General features: G+C 37.6%; 1 protein-coding gene across 3 annotated transcripts in view; it reads left to right on the forward strand.

Annotated features, from left to right (window-relative positions):
- Positions 1-18,504, forward strand: part of bbs12 (Bardet-Biedl syndrome 12) — an 89,391-nt gene that overhangs the window by 18,507 nt on the left and 52,380 nt on the right. For all 3 annotated transcript variants that reach the window (XM_055178123.2, XM_055178120.2, XM_055178125.2), the window contains one exon: positions 3,389-3,488. The gene's annotated coding sequence lies outside the window, so the exon portion shown is untranslated. The remainder of the gene's footprint in view (positions 1-3,388; positions 3,489-18,504) is intronic.

Genomic DNA, 18,504 nt, shown 5'->3' on the forward strand with positions numbered 1-18,504 from the left:
ATTGGCCGACTGATTCAAGCTGATAGAAGAGCAACTTTTGGCTGAAATAACCACTCGTTACAACCGAGGTATGCAGCAAAGCATTTGTGAAGCCACAACACGCACAACCTTGAGGCGGATGGGCTACAACAGCAGAAGACCCCACCTGGTACCACTAATCTCCACTACAAATAGGAAAAAGAGGCTACAATTTGCACGAGCTCACCAAAATTGGACAGTTGAAGATTGGAAAAATGTTGCCTTCTCTGATGTGTCTCGATTTCTGTTGAGACATTCAGATGGTAGACTTAGAATTTGACATAAACAGAATGAGAACATGGATCCAGCATCCCTTGTTATCACTGTGCAGGCTGTTGGTGTAATGGTGTGGGGGATGTTTTCTTCGCACACTTTAGGCCCCTTAGTGCCTATTAGGCATCATTTAAATGCCATGGCCTACTTGAGCATTGTTTCTGACCATGTCCATCCTTTTATGACCACCATGTACCCATCCTCTGATGGCTCCTTTCAGCAGGAAAATGCACCATGTCACAAAGCTCGAATTATTTCAAATTGGTTTCTTGAACATGACAATGAGTTCACTGTAATAAAATGGCCCCCACAGTCACCAGATCTCAACCCAATAGAGCATCTTTGGGATGTGGTGGAACGGAAGCTTCGTGCCCTGGATGTGCATCCCACAAATCTCCATCAACTGCAAGATGCTATCCTATCAAGATGGGCCAACATTTCTAAAGAATGCTTTCAGCACCTTGTTGAATCAATGCCATGTAGAATTAAGGCAGTTCTGAAGGTGAAGGGGGGTCAAACACAGTATTAGTATGGTGTTCCTAATAATCCTTTAGGTGAGTGTACGTTAGTTGTGTGTGTTGTGTGTAAGTGTGTAAGTTTATATGTGTGAGTAGTATTAGGAGTAACAAAAATAATGCAGTATGCACATGTGTCAACCAACCCTCAAATCAGTGTGTCAACCAACCCCACCCACATTAGGACACACCAATTAACTGAAATGATGTTAGCCACCTAGAATCACTCATCAGAAATGTTTAAATTTCATGTCAAAATATAGGTGATTTTATCTCTATCAAATGAAATCCTTACATTTTTATAAATCGCTATCTATCATAGCTCTAAAATGTATTTAGTGTGGGGAACTGTTTGTTTGTTTTGACACCGTAACATATAAAAGCTATCCACACCTCAACAGTTAGTGACCATTCAATGATTTTAGTAAATGGGTGTGTTCAGGTCAAGATGGCAGTCATTTTAATGTCAGATTTTTGTGGCAGCGCCCTTTAGTGTACTGTAATTGAACTGTGTGCCAACCAACCCTTGACCCAACCCCGCTCTCCCCTACACAAATAACACCACATGAGCCACAATTATGAACTTGCTTTAGCTCCTTTTACATCTTTTATGATTGACAGAGATTCAGTTGCATCTATAAAGGAGCGTCATATTATTTATATCCTCATGCTGAGGTCCAGCAGTGTTCAATGAAACAATTTAAAACAAAGAAATTGAATTTAAAGCTATTAGAGTTGAAATAATGAGAATAAAATGATTAGATGTTGTTTATATCATCTATAAAGTTAGTTAAAAGATCTTTACAACAGATTTAGGAAAAAGTACAATACAGAAAGTTATACGGCTTACAAAAATGTAATGGATACATTTAATGGATACTACAAGGATCATAGCCATCATTACAGATCAGCCCCCACATCTGCCCGCACAGTTTTTTATTCTAGTATCATTAACTCTGGATCCTCAAACCCATTGACAATATCACTCACTCATTCACCATGGAGAAATGTAATAATTTCATCGACTTCTTTAAATATAAAATTGACAGCATTCACCAAGAACTCTCTGTGAACATCTCCCCCAGCACAGACCCTCAATCTGACTCATCTCTTCCATTTCACATCACTCTCCCCTTCCTATCAGTCATCACAGAAATGGATCTCACTAAACACTTCAATAAAATCCACCTCACACCCTGCCTATTGGATCCTATTCCATCCTCACTGGTCAAGCACTGTTTCAACTGCCTCAGCTCACTCATCATGGTCATCATAAACTCCTCTCTCACCTCTGGAATAGTTCCATCTGCCCTCAAAGTTGCAGCTATCACACCAATACTTAAAAAACCTGGCCTGGATCCTGAAAACCCCAACAACTTCCGCCCCATTTCCAACCTACCTTTCCTGTCTAAAATTTTGGAACGCACAGTCGCCTATCAACTAAAACATCACCTCCTCTCCAATCAGCTCTACGAAACATTTCAGTCTGGATTTCGCACTCATCATTCTATTGAAACTGCACTACTCAAAGTAACAATGACCTCATGCTTGCCTCTGACTCTGGTTCCCTCTCCATTCTCATTCTACTCGACCTCTCTGCCACCTTCGACACCATTAACAGCTTCATTCTACTACAACGCCTACAACATCTTGGCATCTCTGGCACAGCTCTCTCTTGGTTCACCTCCTACCTCACCAACAGATCTCAATTCATATCCATCAATAACTGTACGTCTCACACCATACCTGTCAATCACGGAGTCCCTCAAGGCTCTGTGCTAGGTCCCCTTTTGTTTATCCTGTATATGCTTCCCCTTGGACTTATCATTCATAATCACGGACTAAAATTCCACAGTTACGCAGATGACACACAACTGTACCTAAGCACCAGGTCCATCACTCCTGCCACAGTATTAACCATCACAAACTGCCTGTCTGCAATAAAATCCTGGATGAATGCAAACTTCCTAAAACTCAACTGCAATAAATCGGAAATCATAATCATCGGTCCAAAATCACTCCTTCCCTCCTCCCAAGGTTTCACTCTATCTGTCGATGGCCATACAGTCACCACCTCTCTCCAGATCCGAAATCTTGGTTTCATTTTTGACCCCACACTCACATTTAAGCCTCATATCCGTCACATTACCAAAACTGCCTTTTTCCATCTGCGTATTATTGCTCGTCTACGCCCCACTCTCTCCACATCTGCTGCTGAAACTCTCATCCATGCATTTATTACATCAAAACTCGACTATTGCAATAGCCTCCTATATGGTCTCCCTTCTTTTGATTTACAAAAACATATTTGCAATATGTTCAAAACTCTGCTGCCCGTCTCCTCACCCACACCAGCTCCAGAGATCATATTACCATATCCTCCAACAGCTTCACTGGCTCCCTGTACAACTGCAAATTCATTACAAAGTTCTACTCATCACCTACAAAACCCTCAATAACTTAGCCCCTCCATATCTCAAAGACCTCTTACCGCCCTCTACGAAGTCTCCGCTCTGCCGACTTAAACCTTCATTATCATTTTTGCACTATTTAATATGATCTCTGTTTTTAATGACACGAAGATGATGGCAGAGCCGTAGGAGGAAGCGAAAAATATCGGCCAGGAAGGGCTACGGGCGGCCAGTGGCTGGAGAAACCGCCGATCAGTGACCATTTCAACATGTAAGAAAATTAGTTATTTATTTGCTTTTATTGTTCTGTGTTGTGAATTACTCGACTGTTTGTTTTGTTTTGTTGTATTTATGGCACTTAGACAACCGAGATATACAAGAGATCTTTCCTTCCCAGAAGTACAAATGAAAAAATACAAAACCGAGTAAAAACTTTTCCAAACTTGGTTCTGCTGCTGCAGTTGACTGAAATTTGGACCAGCAGCTAACAGATTGTTTTATAATGCTCAGAGATGATAATGCTCAGAGGTGATAATGCTCAGAGATGATAGAAAATAAAACAATACATTTAGGTTGAAAAAATACCTCATTACAGGTAGACAACTTTGGAAAAATAAAATTATTATGAAAAAAAACTCTCTGTGTCCCTTAAAGAATTAGTTCAATCCAGAATGAAAATAGTCTTGAATTCCTGCACCCTCCACACCTGTAAGACATTCGTTCATCTTCACAAATCAAATTAAGATAATTTTGATGAAGCTCTCATGTATTTATTTGTGTTCTGAAGATGACTAAGGTGTTACAGGTGTGGAACGAAATGAGGACGAGGAATTAATGACAAAAAGTTCATTCTTGGATGAACTTATGCTTTAAGAGAAATCCAAGCCTGTTTCTGCCCTAAAGTCCTAATGCAAATGATAAGTGTTAGTGAAGGGCTGCTGTAATGTATTGTATACGTGTTTGTTTGGAGAGGTAAACATCACGTTTCTGTGCTCTGCTCACACCACAACACAGGAAACCTCAGGGGCTTCCTGTTAAAGGTTCAACTACATCCAATGTGAGTGGTACTCTTGCGTGGATCATCCTTTTACTGAATCGGGTTATTATGTTGTGAATATTGTCAAGCAAGCATCCCGCTGCGGAGATTTGGGAGACTGCAGATAACTGTCGAGGCTTCTTACCCCGTATGTATCGCTTAAAATCATCGTGGAAGCACTCCATGACTTTGTTTGTGCATTTTCTTTGATAGACATGCAGGTTCGATGAATGTGTTTACGCATGTTACAATCCGTTGTGCTGCCAATTGTATGATGTTTTATGCTGTCATTGGATTATGGTGTCATGTATCGCAATGGATTCATAGCAATTCATGCAATGCTTCAGACTAACCTTCATGTAAATATTGAGGTGCAAATGAAGTCAACCTTTGGGCCCTAACAATCTAAGCGCACGGTCTAAACGGGTGTGTCCATATCCTCTTTTGCTAATTTAACGACGGTAATGGCGCACAAAAATGGTTTGTGCGCCTAAGGCACAGTCTAAAAGGGTGGCCCCTTTTTTTCCGTAATGAGTAGTGGGTGTGTTTTGGCAGTAACACCAATAAACCATTGATAGTCTCATCTCCCATCACCTTTATTAAAAGCCAGTTGCGCTGGCACCATGCCGATTCCCTATTTAGATGGCGGAATTTGAAACTGAAAAACTAAGCGGAGGAAATAAATACCAGTTTAAGATTGATGTAAAAAAATGTGTTATTTTTTTGTATTGAAACCTTTGGTTATCTTTAAAAGTCGTAAATTTGCAGTCTTTTAATTGCTGTTAATGAATGTATAGCCTACATGATCAGTGAAATTTTAAAGAATAATTAATAAAAATGCAAAAAAGCTTTGTACTTTAAAAGTACTTTATTTGCCGAAACGTTTCAGCACTCGGACAGCACCGTAAGTGTTTTGAAAAGCATTACTTAAAAAGGCTCTCATCTCACCATATGGTACAAATATACAATAAATCCGTGGGGTAGCATTTAAAAAAAAATTCAATTTCTAAATAAATGCAATATTTCCATTTGTTTAAAGCAAAATATTAAATTACTTCCCAGGCTACAGGTAAAGCAATTCTTTACACCTTCTAACGTCTCGTAATCGGTCCTTATTTATGTCCAAAAGACTCAATAATAATCTGGTACGTAATCCTTAAATTTTTCATATTTAAAAACGTATGTGTGCTGCTGCGCATCCATGTGTGTAATAAGCAAACGCGCATTGTCGTCCCGTTTATAGGCGCATATTGCTAACGTGCTCTTTAAATAACACAAACAATATTGCGCCATTGACTTTACACTTTAGACCAGGTTTTAATTGGTCAATGGCATAGTCTGTTTTAGTTGCCTCAAAATAGCAGCACGCCAACAATGCGGCAGAGCCCCCATGGGCGCAAAAATGGACGCAAATGCATTTGCTATTTAAACAACATTGCACTGAAAGTGAAAATGATAACTGCGCCAGGCTCAAACTAGCAAAAAACACTTGCGTCGCACATTGCATCGGATGTATGATAGGCCCCTCAAGCCCTATTCGGACAGGATTAGTTTTACAGGGGTAGATGGTGTTATGTAATTTTACCACAGGACATCTGTAATATTAATGGTCAATTCGGATGGGATTAAAAATCTCAGTAAAACATTCAGAAGTGGAAGGGGTAACTCGTTTGCGCAGCGCGTCACCTCTCGTCGTCACTTGCACATTGCTTCCTGATATCAGATGTGCAAACATCATGAAACAGACGAGAAAAACGCGAAACACTGTGTTTAATTTCAGTTTGGGGAGAACGTCAGTTTCAGAGACAGTTCCGTGCCTCTGAGAAGTAAATTTGACTTTTTTTTAAGTTTGTCTCGTGTTATTCAGGAACTGACTTGCCACTGACTTGTTTTTCCACCTGGAACGCAAGTAAATGCTTCTTTAAGTGCTTTTATATTTAAAAGAAACTCGTAAATTAACCGGAAATGACACAATTTACGTGTATATTTACATCTGTTCACATTAGATTAGTATTACCTAAGGTAATTTCTCTGGACCTTTTTACAGAAGGTTAAAGTCGCCGTAATCTTTACTGACATTGTCTGTAATGATTACTGACATGGAGCATTCAGACTGGACTAAAATCACTGAAAAGCTCTGATAAAAATTGCTTTACCCCACCTCCCTATGTAAAACTAATCCAGTCTGAATAGTACTTTAGTGTCCTGTAACTATTCAAATGATCTTGGATTTGTCCTATAGTTGAAGAGTTGGGGTCAGAGGTCAAAGGCATGGGTATGCAACTTGCATGTTGCCATTGTTGCCTGTGACTTTCTAGAGCAGGGGTGTCAAACATACGGCCCGCGGGCCAAACACGGCCCACAAAGGTGTCCAATCCAGCCCGCATGATGATTTATACAGTTGATGAAATAATACAGTCATGTTTTAAAATTCCTTTCAGATGGGACGCGCAAGTGTCTAGTTTATTTTCAATAGGAGAGCGGCATAACACTGATGGCTTCACAAGTGGAGCTTGGACTGCATGCCGTGCTCGTGCATCCAAATATCAGTTTCTGTCTTAAAGGAATAGTCCATTTTCTTAAAAGAAAAATCCAGATAATTTACTCACCACCATGTCATCCAAAATGTTAATGTCTTTCTTTGTTCAGTCCAGAAAAAAATATGTTTTTTGAGGAAAACATTGCAGGATTTTTCTCATTTTAATGGACTTTAATGGACACCAACACTTAACACTTAACTCAACACGTAACAGTTTTTTCAACTGAGTTTCAAAGGACTATAAACAATCCCAAACGAGGCATAAGGGTCTTATCTAGCGAAACGATTGTCATTTTTGACACGAAAAATAAAAAATATGCACTTTTAAACCACAACTTTTCGTCTAAGTCCGGTCCAGCGCGACCTAACGTAAATGCGTAGTGACGTAGAGAGGTCACGTGTTACATATATAAAACGCACATTTGCAGACCATTGTAAACAATAAACTGACACAAAGACAATAATTAGTATCATTCCACATACAACAACGTAGGAACGGTCCTCTTTCAACACACTTGTAAACACTGGGGCGTAGTTTCGCGTTCGTCCTCTGTGACCTCTTGACGTCATGACGTATTGCGTATGGTCACGCTGACGCTTTCAGGACCGGAGGAATATCAGAAGTTGTAGTTTAAAAGTGCATATTTTTTATTTTTCTTGTCAAAAATGACAATCGTTTCGCTAGATAAGACCCTTATACCTCGTTTGGGATCGTTTATAGTCCTTTGAAACTCCGTTGAAAAAAACTGTTACGTGTTGAGTTAAGTGTTAAGTGTTGGTGGCAATTAAAGTCCATTAAAATGAGAAAATTCCTGCAATGTTTTCCTCAAAAAACATAATTTCTTCTGGACTGAACAAAGAAAGACATCAACATTTTGGATTACATGGTGGTGAGTAAATTATCTGGATTTTTCTTTTAAGAAAATTGACTGTTCCTTTAACAAGCCACGAGGGTGACTCGCGACAAACTGCAGTGGGTTGTAGTTTTAAAAGGGTTTCTATTACAGAGGTCTAGAAATGAGAGTAGCACCTACCCCAAAACTGGTGATGTTGATCCGGTGGTCGAAAAAATGTAAGGAAGCACGATTTAAAACCATACGGTATAATTCTGTGAAGGTTCTATGCAGAGGAAGTTAAATTAAGGATTTTCAACCCAATCCAGTGGGTTTTTATAGATGTAAATTTGTGTATTTTTGTGTTTATTTTTATTGTACAGTATGAGTGTGTAAATGTTTCTAAGGATTTATAAAATTAAGTGCTCACAGAGATGTGTTTTCTAGTTGTCTTGCTAAATAATTTGTTCTTTGTTTGTAACACAATATCACACTAAGGTTTTAAAAAATGATCCGGCCCTCACGTGGTGATGTTATTTAAGATCTGGCCCGTAACCTAAAATGAGTCTGACATCCGGGGAAATAATGGTAACACTTTCAGTTTTTGGTCAGAAAGCCTTTCGAGGTCAAAAAGCTGCAGAATACGATTGCAATGTCATTTTGCTTTGATATTACAGGATGTGGTTTTAAAAACAAAGTGTTTCTTACTACACTGATGCATCACATTACTGATCTGTGATCAATTAAAAGGTGGAAGAGAGCCACTGTAACATTTAGTGATAAACTTCATCAAAGCGTCCGGTTGAGGCTTGGATAATTTTGGCTAATGGTGCTGAACCGCATAAACTCATAAAATTACATACACATGCGAGCCCATTTGTTTAATTTGGTTTCACTTCCACAGTTATTTTTACGCCGGGTCTTTAAACATTTCCTGTGAATGAAGGTGGGTGTTAGATCCTCTCTGAGTTTAGTATTTCTCATCTAAAGCTTTGAGGAAGGACAGCAGCGCTGTTGGAGAGTAATTTTTTTTCCGGACCAGCGCCCACATCTGGAGTGAGTAATGCGAGATATGATCTCATTATGTATCCCTGAAGGGAAAAGTGTGTGTGACCACATCAACGTCACATGAACTGAATTAGCAAGCGAGGTTAAAGAATTAGCCACTCTGAATAGATCGAATTTAAACCATTAAGAGGAGCGTCCCAGTGCGGTTTAGGTGGGTAAAGGTGATGCGTGGTGACCTAATATTAGTGGGAGTGAAAAAAGGGGCGGATCTATTTTCCCATCGTTTGTCATAGAACGTGTGAACGGGGACTTTCCTAACGTGATGTCCACCTGCGTTGGATGCCCGAAAAGGTCAAACTTTAAAATCGCAATGTCCGCAATCCCTCGGCACGCATGTAGGTCATGGGGTCAGAATCAAAGCCAGCACGTGGGTTCACATCCAGAGCCACAGCAAAGAGTAACAGAACTGTACCTCCACTGCCAAAAAAAACCCTTTGAGTATTTAAACCAACATAAAAATGAATGACAAAAAAAAACATTGCAGAAAACCAAAAAATCTCATGGTTTTAACAATATGTTCACATTTATTTGTTTCGTAAAATACATGTTCTTATAAATAACCAATAATGTAATAAATATCTTAATAAATACATAAATAAGCAGCAAAGCTTATGTTAAACATTCTAGTGCTTTTTCTTTAGAAAATAAGTAACTTGAGAACTGGCAACATATCTTCATAGAAGTTACATTCATTAGCATTTAAAACTTGATAAACTTTATGCATTCCTAGCAATGCAATATAGAATAACATAAACCAATACAATCCTATAATATTCAGTGAAGAGTTTGTACATCAAGCTGGTTAGAAGGCTCTGTAGATGTCAGAAGTGCAGTTGTCGAGTGGACAGAAACCTTTAGGTGATCACAGTGTCATCTGGTCCTGGTCACTGGGAGAGTCAGGTCTACTTCGCATTAGCTTCGAATTGTTGCACGAGTGATTTCAAGGAGTCCAGATATGTCATAACGTTTTTTTGGGGAACAAACTCACAGGTGAACTCTTTAGCTGTGCAATTGTATCGAGCCTATGAAAGAAGAAGAATAAAGAGGATATTAAAAAGACTGCAGGTCACACTTCATAGTAATGCTTTGGTTAGTTTAGTTAGTGAAGAAGAAATAACACTTACTTCATTTTTATTTTTATCATGCATGTCTATCAGTGTAGTGAGTAGATCCTCGTAATCGCCAGACACAAGTTTACATTCTGCATTGAGCACCTCTAACTCTTTTAAAGAGCAGTTTAGAGCAGAAACCAAGCAGTTATCCTAAGAGCCAGAAAGAGAAAAGTATTAAAACTTGCAAATGATGGTTGTTGAGATATTGAGATGTCTCCACAGGTGTTGTTTAATCTCTCTCTCTCTCTCTCTCTCTATGTGTGTGTTGTGAGATCTATCTCTGCTGGCTTGAGGTTTGGCTTTCGTGTAGTAAACCTCCTTCCTGTTCCTCTGATCTCTTATCTCTCTTCAACATGTGAACTAAGTAGCCAAAAACTGAGAAGTGAACATCTCATGTTTACTCACCTTAACATTTTCTGGAGTGTAGAACTTTGCTTCTTTGTCCTTTAAAAAAAATAAAAGTTTGATAAGTTAATTTGTTGAGTTACTGAACACAGTTGATGGTGAATATTGCTGTGCGATTTTAAATACTTACACATTTGACTGAAAAGTTTTTAAGCATCGTTTGTCCTTCGATCTGAGTACTCCGTTTCACAGGCTGGGCTGTCAGACAGCAGATCATTGCCAGTGTTAGCACACAAATCCAGTGTAGGGAAGGCATGATGTCTTCTGAGATGTTCACCTGGTTATCCTCAGTGCACAAGTGCAAGTGTCAAGAAACCAGCCCATGTCTCTTTATTTATTGCCAGCTAGAGTAGAGCTTGGAAAATAAATGGGTGGGCTGAAGGTTTTTAGATATTAGTGCAATCAACTGCTGGAGTTTTTTTCCTCTTTGATGACTGTTGGGAGTTTTCGTATTGCCCTTTTCTCCTCAAGCTTGCCCCCACCCCCTTGTCATTCCACCCTTCACCTCAACGTGTGTCTTTGTATGTGTGTGTGTGTATGTGAGAGTACATTGAGGTTGTACACAGATGCTGTATCACCACAACTAAATTCGGAAAGTGATCCCCTAAACATAAAACATAAAAAGTCTTGACATCATATCTAATCTTTGACATTACATCATAGCACATCATTGTATCACGCACACCTGATCTTTAGTGTTCGGGTCGGTCTATTTCTTGAAGTTTTCAATGGTTTTTAAAAGGAAACATTAGAATTAATCTTTTGAATTATTGTCAATTTTTGAATGATAAAATACTTTTATCTATTCCTGTTTTAAATGTGGTTAGTGTTTAGGAGCCCTGTCTGAAAACAGATTCTGGTGCCTTAATATGTTAACATTGGAATTAAATTAACACTATAAATGGTTTCATCAGACGGACATGCATTGTCGCAGTTACGTGTCTGTGCGTAACTTAACTTCTTGTTGTACTTTCCGGACTATAAGCCGCAGCGGAGTATAAGCCGCATCATTAAAAATGCGTAATTAAGACGAAATAACATAAATAAGTCATAGTGGACTATACATTGGTTTATTTAGAAAATTATTTCACAAAATCCAAGCAGAAGAACAGACATTTAATCTGGAAAGGCAAGTTATTCAACTAAACAATAGCAGACAAAACAGCAGGCTGAATAGATATCTGTACGTTAAAGTAATATTATCAGTTATTTAAACAATAAACCATAGCATACAGAACTTACCTGGAAGGTTGAATAGGCTAGATTAACCGAACAAGCCAACTAGCGTGAAGTTCGCAGACTAGTCATTCCACATCACTGAATCCATTGAATTACATAAATACAGAAGCAGCATCTGTCGGACTCTCGCGGGTGTAGACGGTAATGTGGTCTCTTGCCTCATCAATGTCAAAATGAATTCATACTGACTTACAAGGTGCACCTGACTATAAGACGCAGCACCAGCCAAGTTATGAAAAAAACATGGCTTATAGACCGAAAATGCGGTAACTAGTGGCTAAACATTGGAACAAAACCTCGTCAAAAATAACAAATGTTTCGGTTTCCTAAAAACGAAGAGAAACTGCGATCATGGATTGTAGGTTGTATAGATTATATAGTACACATTTTACACAATGACGTGAACTCAGTGTAGTTTTTGATACGTTTTAGTTATGATTTGAACTAAGGTAATTTACTTGTTGTTTATTTTGCTTGTTATCAGAAATAAGCTACTCTAAAATGACAAAGTTGTTATTGATTCTTTGCGTAGTTTACCGGAAGTTACGTTTGTTCCACGAAAGTCGTTTGTTTGTGTTGTTTGCTGAAACCGTCTATACTCTTAAATTTAAAGGTGATTAAAGGCGGAGTGCACAATATCTAAAAAACACTTTGTAAAAAGGGAGTCGCGCCCACTACCAAAACACACTTGTAGCCTATCAGCAGTAAGGGGCGTGTCTCCTAAACGACATCGTTGCCTGGGTTGCGTATGTGTGGGACGGGTCTATCAACAGAAGGTTTAGATTCTATTAGGGTAGGGGCGTGTTCGTTTAGGTGATTTCGAATGTCATGGATCTTGCCTTTAAAGGATCTTCACAGTGATGCCATAGAAGAAGGTTCCTCAAAGAACCTCAGAAGGAACCTTTCTGTTTCACTAAAGGTTCTTTAAGGAACCATTTAGCCAAAAATGCTTCTTTTAGTGCATCGTGAAGCACCTTTAATTTATAACGTTTAACACTGATAACAAAAAATGTAATACAGGAATTCAGTTGGCTAAATCTCTCACTTATTGTCAGGATCCTGCCAGAGTCTTGTTTAGTATTAATATCTAGTTCAGTATGGCAGGGTTCTGACTAGGGATGTTAACAATTAATCGATCTTCGATTAATTGTCGATAAGAATTAAATCGATAAAACTTAACGATTGTCGAAAAAGCAAGCACGTGTGTCCGGCGCCTGCGCAAAGCATATACACAGCTGGTAAAAAACGAACCAAGCGCGAAGAAGTTTTTAATAAACAGATTAAAATGAAAAACTTAAATTCTGGCAAGAAACTGTTAAATGTAAACTGTAACTGACTGTCGTTACACTCTGAACTCCCGCAACATATATCATTGATCATCATCATGACTGGCTGAGGCGCTACATGCTAAACACTGTTGCGGGTTTTCTAATGAAAGGTTGAAGTCTTCATAACATAAGCATCTTTGCTGAAAGTACGCCACAGGTCTAAAGCTGAGGTAACGACAGGAAAAGTGCCCTTTCGTGTGCTTCTTGGATATAATTACAACAAACGGTGTATCGACGACTCAGAAAGCGAGGTGAACAACTAGAAAAATAACACTTGATGATAATGAAACTTTTATTTTGTCATGGATGCATGCGACTGTGCGGAGTGCCCGTTATGAGGCGGAGTTTACTGTGTCTATTAGTCATTATATTTCGTTACGAGATTAAATTGATGATTTTTATCAAAACACCAACTACATTGACTCATTTTACAATCCCACTAGCATATTATTTAGACAAAATAAAATCTTTTAATTCGCGTGAGGAAGCTGGCGTTTTTATGCACACTTTTATGTCATTGGCTATATGCCACTGCTGTAATGGCTTATTGCACTATTACTGTTAACGATTATTCGATTGATTGATCGTTAATTTAAATGATCATCGAATATGGGAAAATGCATAATTTGACATCCCTAGTTCTGACAGTACAATGTTTTGTTTGGGAACGCGTGGTCTCAGTATTGTTTTATTAGACCACGCTTTTCCCGTGTCTCATCACTTTTACCCCGCTCCCTTGTAATCCTCTTGTCTTTATTGTTTAATCATTGTCACCTGTTCCCCTCATTAGTTCTCCCTATTTAAAGTCCTTGTGCTCTGTGTTCTGTCTACGTTCGTTTTGCTTTGTGTCTTGCCCGTAAGTTATCCTGTCTAGTTTAGAGTCAAGTGAAGTTTTTGTTAGAGTTGTGCATGTAATTGTCTAGTTCAGTGTTTAGTCTAGTCCTGTTAGTGTTTTTGTTTCATCTGTATTATGCGGTTTGCCCCCTCGTGGGTTTTGTTTTCTTTTTTTTTTTTTGTATAATAAAGTTAGTGTTGGTTCATCTCTGTCTGCGCCTGGGTTCGTTCCTCAGCCATTCCTGACACTTATAAGAAGTCCATCCGGTGAATGAGTCGGCAGCCAATAGGAAACAATACATTGGATGAGTCAAAATATTTTTTTATGCCAAAGAACGCCATTAAGATCACCAAACCTAACACAGTAGCCTAGAGGTTTTTTTTTTATGAACAGAAAGATAAACATAGAAAATGATATTAAACTCTGTAAAATCAGTAAATCAGTTGTTGGCAGAAGAGGTGGGATTTTAACTGATTCTTAAAGTTGGCTACACTTTAAAACGTTGCTGTATTCCAATAACTCACTGTATATTTAAATGTATGTTATTTACTGGTAACAGTTTGTTTAAACTTGAACATTAACAAGTCTTTATCTTTACAGAATAAAACTAAAGTAACAGTCTAATGCATTCTGGGCACCAGAAATCCTTTTTCCTTCAACCTTTTTCTGGGAACCCAAATCTGAAGGGAAAAACATAAAAAGGTTGATGAAGATTTCTTGTTTCCAGAATGCTTTGCATGAGGCTGTACATGTTTTATTCTGTAAAGACAAAGACTTGTTAATGTTTCCTGTTTATTTAACTGTGAATGCACAGTTTCCAGTAATTAACATTTAAAAGGGCACCTATTATCCAAATTGCACTTTTACAAGGTGTTTATACATAATGTGTGTTGGCAGTGTGTGAACACAACCATCCTACAATGAAATAAAAATCCACCCGCTCCTTGTTTTTTAATCTCCATTAAACCAAAGCAGTCTCATTAGAGATGCCATTTTGATTCTCTTATCAATGTGAGGTCACATTGACAAAACCCCGCCCACTTACAGTCCTGCATTACCATAGTTTCCACCCTCAGTGAGTTGTACTCTGTCCCCTATTGTGTCAGACTATATTAATCAGATCTATTTTAACTGAAAGCGTTCACTGTCTGTTTGTAAGGAAGTGAGGAGATGTAGCTCATTTGCATTTAAAGGTACAGACATTAAAACATTGCGTTTTTGCTACCACCCAAATAGGGGCATTTTGGACATACTATAAACTATCTGAGGTGTATTTTAAACTAAAACTTCTCAGACACGTTCTGGGCACACATGAGACTTATATTACATCTTGTAAAAAGGCCATAATAGGTGCCAGTATTACTGTAATTTCTACAGAAATACTTTAGAGTATAAAAAGTCAGCAGATCTTGTCACATCCACCAGCTCATTCCACAGATGTGAAAAAGATCCAGAGAAGGTACGTGATTTTTCCCTTTTTGGGAAGGCACCACAAGATGTCGCTCCTTGGCAGAGGGTACACAATTTTGTGTAAGCGAGTGAAAGTAAGGGGGTGCTGACCCAAAAAGGAAAAAACATTATCACGTACCCATCTCTTCCACCAACACCTCACTTCCTAATATAGAGCTTACTATCTTTCTCTATATCTTTTATCTATACATTCTTACATACATTCTAAAAACCCTACTTACTAACCCGTGGCTTTGTATACTGTGTTAGACACGAGTCATTTTTAGTGTATTTATGTATTGCTGTTCTTGTGTTGCTATAATTGCTTTTATTGTTTACCTCATTTGTAAGTTGCTTTGGACAAAAGCGTTTGCTAAATGACTTAATGTAAATGTAAATGTAGAAGCGGGTTACTCATAGCTGGCCTCATAGGGTCTATAGTTAGTCTCGTTTTTTCGCTTGCTGGGTTCTCTCATTAGTCGACTGTGGTACAGAAAGTGTTAACCTCTGTTTCAGATTCACAGTCAATGCGGTTTTCAACTGAGACGTTTAGTCTACTATGAAATGATTTAAAATAAAGCCAAAGTATGAGGACATTTTACTGCAAAAAAAAAATTCCACCGGATGCTAAGTAAAGCTTGTCTGCAATTATGGCATTGCTTAATTTAATTATGTAATTTAATTATAATGAATCAGTGGGTATTGACCTGGTATTGACCTTTAATCGATTATTTCCCCATGTTTCTACTTGAAATCAGTTTCAATCTAGGGTGAAAAAAGTTTCCAGGTTTTGGTTTCAGACCTGGATATGTTAACGTGTGAAACAATGTGTTTATTAGTTTGGAGGATAAGGAGACATCCAGGTTAATAGTTAAAAGTTAAGCAAATGTGAAGACTTAATTGTGAGACTGGATCTGTAGGAAAACTAAAATGACTGAAGAAAGGCCAACAACATGGTGTAAAATCACACATGCAGCAAAAAAAGTTTATTTCAGTGGTGGTCATAAGACAGGAAACAGTAGCGGCCAAAAGTGAAGAGACTAGACTAGACTGAAATGCTGAAACAGCCCCATGAATTCAGTCTGTCTGTCTTGAGCATTTCAGGTCCAGACTCACATTCCTTTTTCCACATTTCATTCATGGTTAGTCACACATCTAACCAGCCCAGTGCCGGCCCGAGCCTCTTGGGGGCCCTAAGCAGAATTAGATTTGGAGTCACCTCTGCTTGAAAATGTTTGACACAAATGTCACGCTATAATGTTACATTATAAATTAACACAGTGAGGTTATGTATTAATACAAAATAAATAATAAAAAATTGATACTTACTTAAAATACTTTACTCTTAAACTTCTTGTGTGACGAATAACAAAACTGACGGTTCGGATCGCATTATGGGTTTTGAGGCACAGATCGGATCAGCAAAAAAATGGGTGGGAAAAATCTAATAACAAATAAAGAAATTACAAACATTTATAAAAAAAGAACAAAGTTGCACATTAAGTAAGATCTAAAATTAGCATTAGGTACAGAAATCGAATCAAATGAATAATTACACTTTATGTATAAATTAAATATAATTATTATTTTTGTAGAGCTACAGAAGTAATTTTTTCTTTGTCTTGGGTTGTTTGATTAACATTAATGACACAGACTTAAGTCGGTAAATTGAGTTTACTGTCTCTTTAAGACCAAACAAGGACAGACTGGTTTCTGACTGTAATCTATACATACGCTTAAGACATAAACAAATGTTTTTATTAGAAAAAGAATACTGTGCAGATCATGTTGTTTGTATGTGCCTTGTCAAGAACAGAAAGACTTTATGTTCGCCACCCATACCATAAACCCAACCACTGGTCATATAAAACACAAAACACAAGTAAAAGTACAGTCACATGTATTTATTTATTGCATAGATTGACCATTGAAAAAAAGTATAAAAGTATTACAAACAACTCACATTACAAACCTTGAAAACTGAAGCCAAAAGATCACTTTATATGAAAAACACTGTGAACGCAATCTACACAATGATGCAATTGGTTTTTTATGCTTTTATATTATATAATAAATAAATGGGAATGTTATTTGAATTTTTTTGCTTTAAATTCCTGAATAGTGTAACGTGTAATGTAAGTGCAATTAATCCTGGTGGCTTAAATAAAAGTCATATCTCAATACATGTCATCAATGCAAAATTATACCTTAATATATTACTTCATACCCCAATATAATAAGTTTAACCTGCCGCTGTTAGAGGCGTTAGTTTAATAACTAATTAAGTTTAATTTAGTTAGTTTATGCCTGTGGGTCCTATTTGGGGGAAGCAACCTAATCAATCAGGGTTGAAAGGATAGATGGGTTTATTATCATTCTTGATTAAAAATGGTTGTATAATGAAATCCCAATATACGATAATCTCACAGGATAAAGAGCCAGAGCATATATTTAACGCTGTTTAATTGTTTCTTTGATCATGTGATTAAACAACCCGAGATCTTAACCCGCCATCTGACCAAGTGAAAGATCACTTTTAAACCGCCTTGCTATCTCTATCACTATTTTTAAATAAAAGTTTAAATGAAAACCCATCTTTATTCCCTGCAATTTTGATATTATTTCATGTTTGTTTCAGTTTCAGTATATATATAACATTACTTTTTTACTCTGTTCAGCACTGTGGATAGCTCTGCTATGTTTAAATGTGCTATATAAATCAAATTGTACTGTATAAAAAATAAAATAAAACACTAAATATAGACTATTGATGCTGGATTTGACATGCAAGGCCTGAGTGATTAGGGGGAATACCATCATAGTCACTGTCCCTTAGTGCTTATAGACCGCAAATATGTGGGAAGTGCTTAGTGAAAGTGAGATAAAGAAGGGAAGAGATCAGGGAAAAGCCCTCTGATGTGTTTTGGATTGGCCTGTGCATCACACCTTGATGTGCTTCTGCTGGTGGGTAGGAACGGTTGTTGTCACGGAAACACATTTTTCAGCACCTCAGGGTTCCCTCTGTGTGTGTGTGTGACTGTGAAGCTTATCTTGAACAATCTACACTTACGTCAGGATCCCACAGACTGTTCCACCAAACAAACTAAATTAGTTTTTGATGGATAATTGTCACCTTAAATTGAAAAGTTGTTTCTAGGGCTGATTAATCGCCTACAAAATAAACGTTGCTATTCGCATAATATATTTGTGTGTGTGTGTGTGTTGTGTAATTATTATGTATATATAAATACACACATACATGTATACATTTAAGAAAAATTTTATTTAAATACACACACACACACACACACACACACAGACATGTAAATAAACATAGATATACACATACAAATACATTTATACATATACATATATATATATATACTGTACAGTAGGTACTGAATAAGATGAACTTGCTGTTAAAACAGTAGGTACTGTATAGT

The sequence above is a fragment of the Misgurnus anguillicaudatus genome, chromosome 16 (assembly GCF_027580225.2).
Source record: "Misgurnus anguillicaudatus chromosome 16, ASM2758022v2, whole genome shotgun sequence".
NCBI classification, from domain to species: Eukaryota; Metazoa; Chordata; class Actinopteri; order Cypriniformes; family Cobitidae; genus Misgurnus; species Misgurnus anguillicaudatus.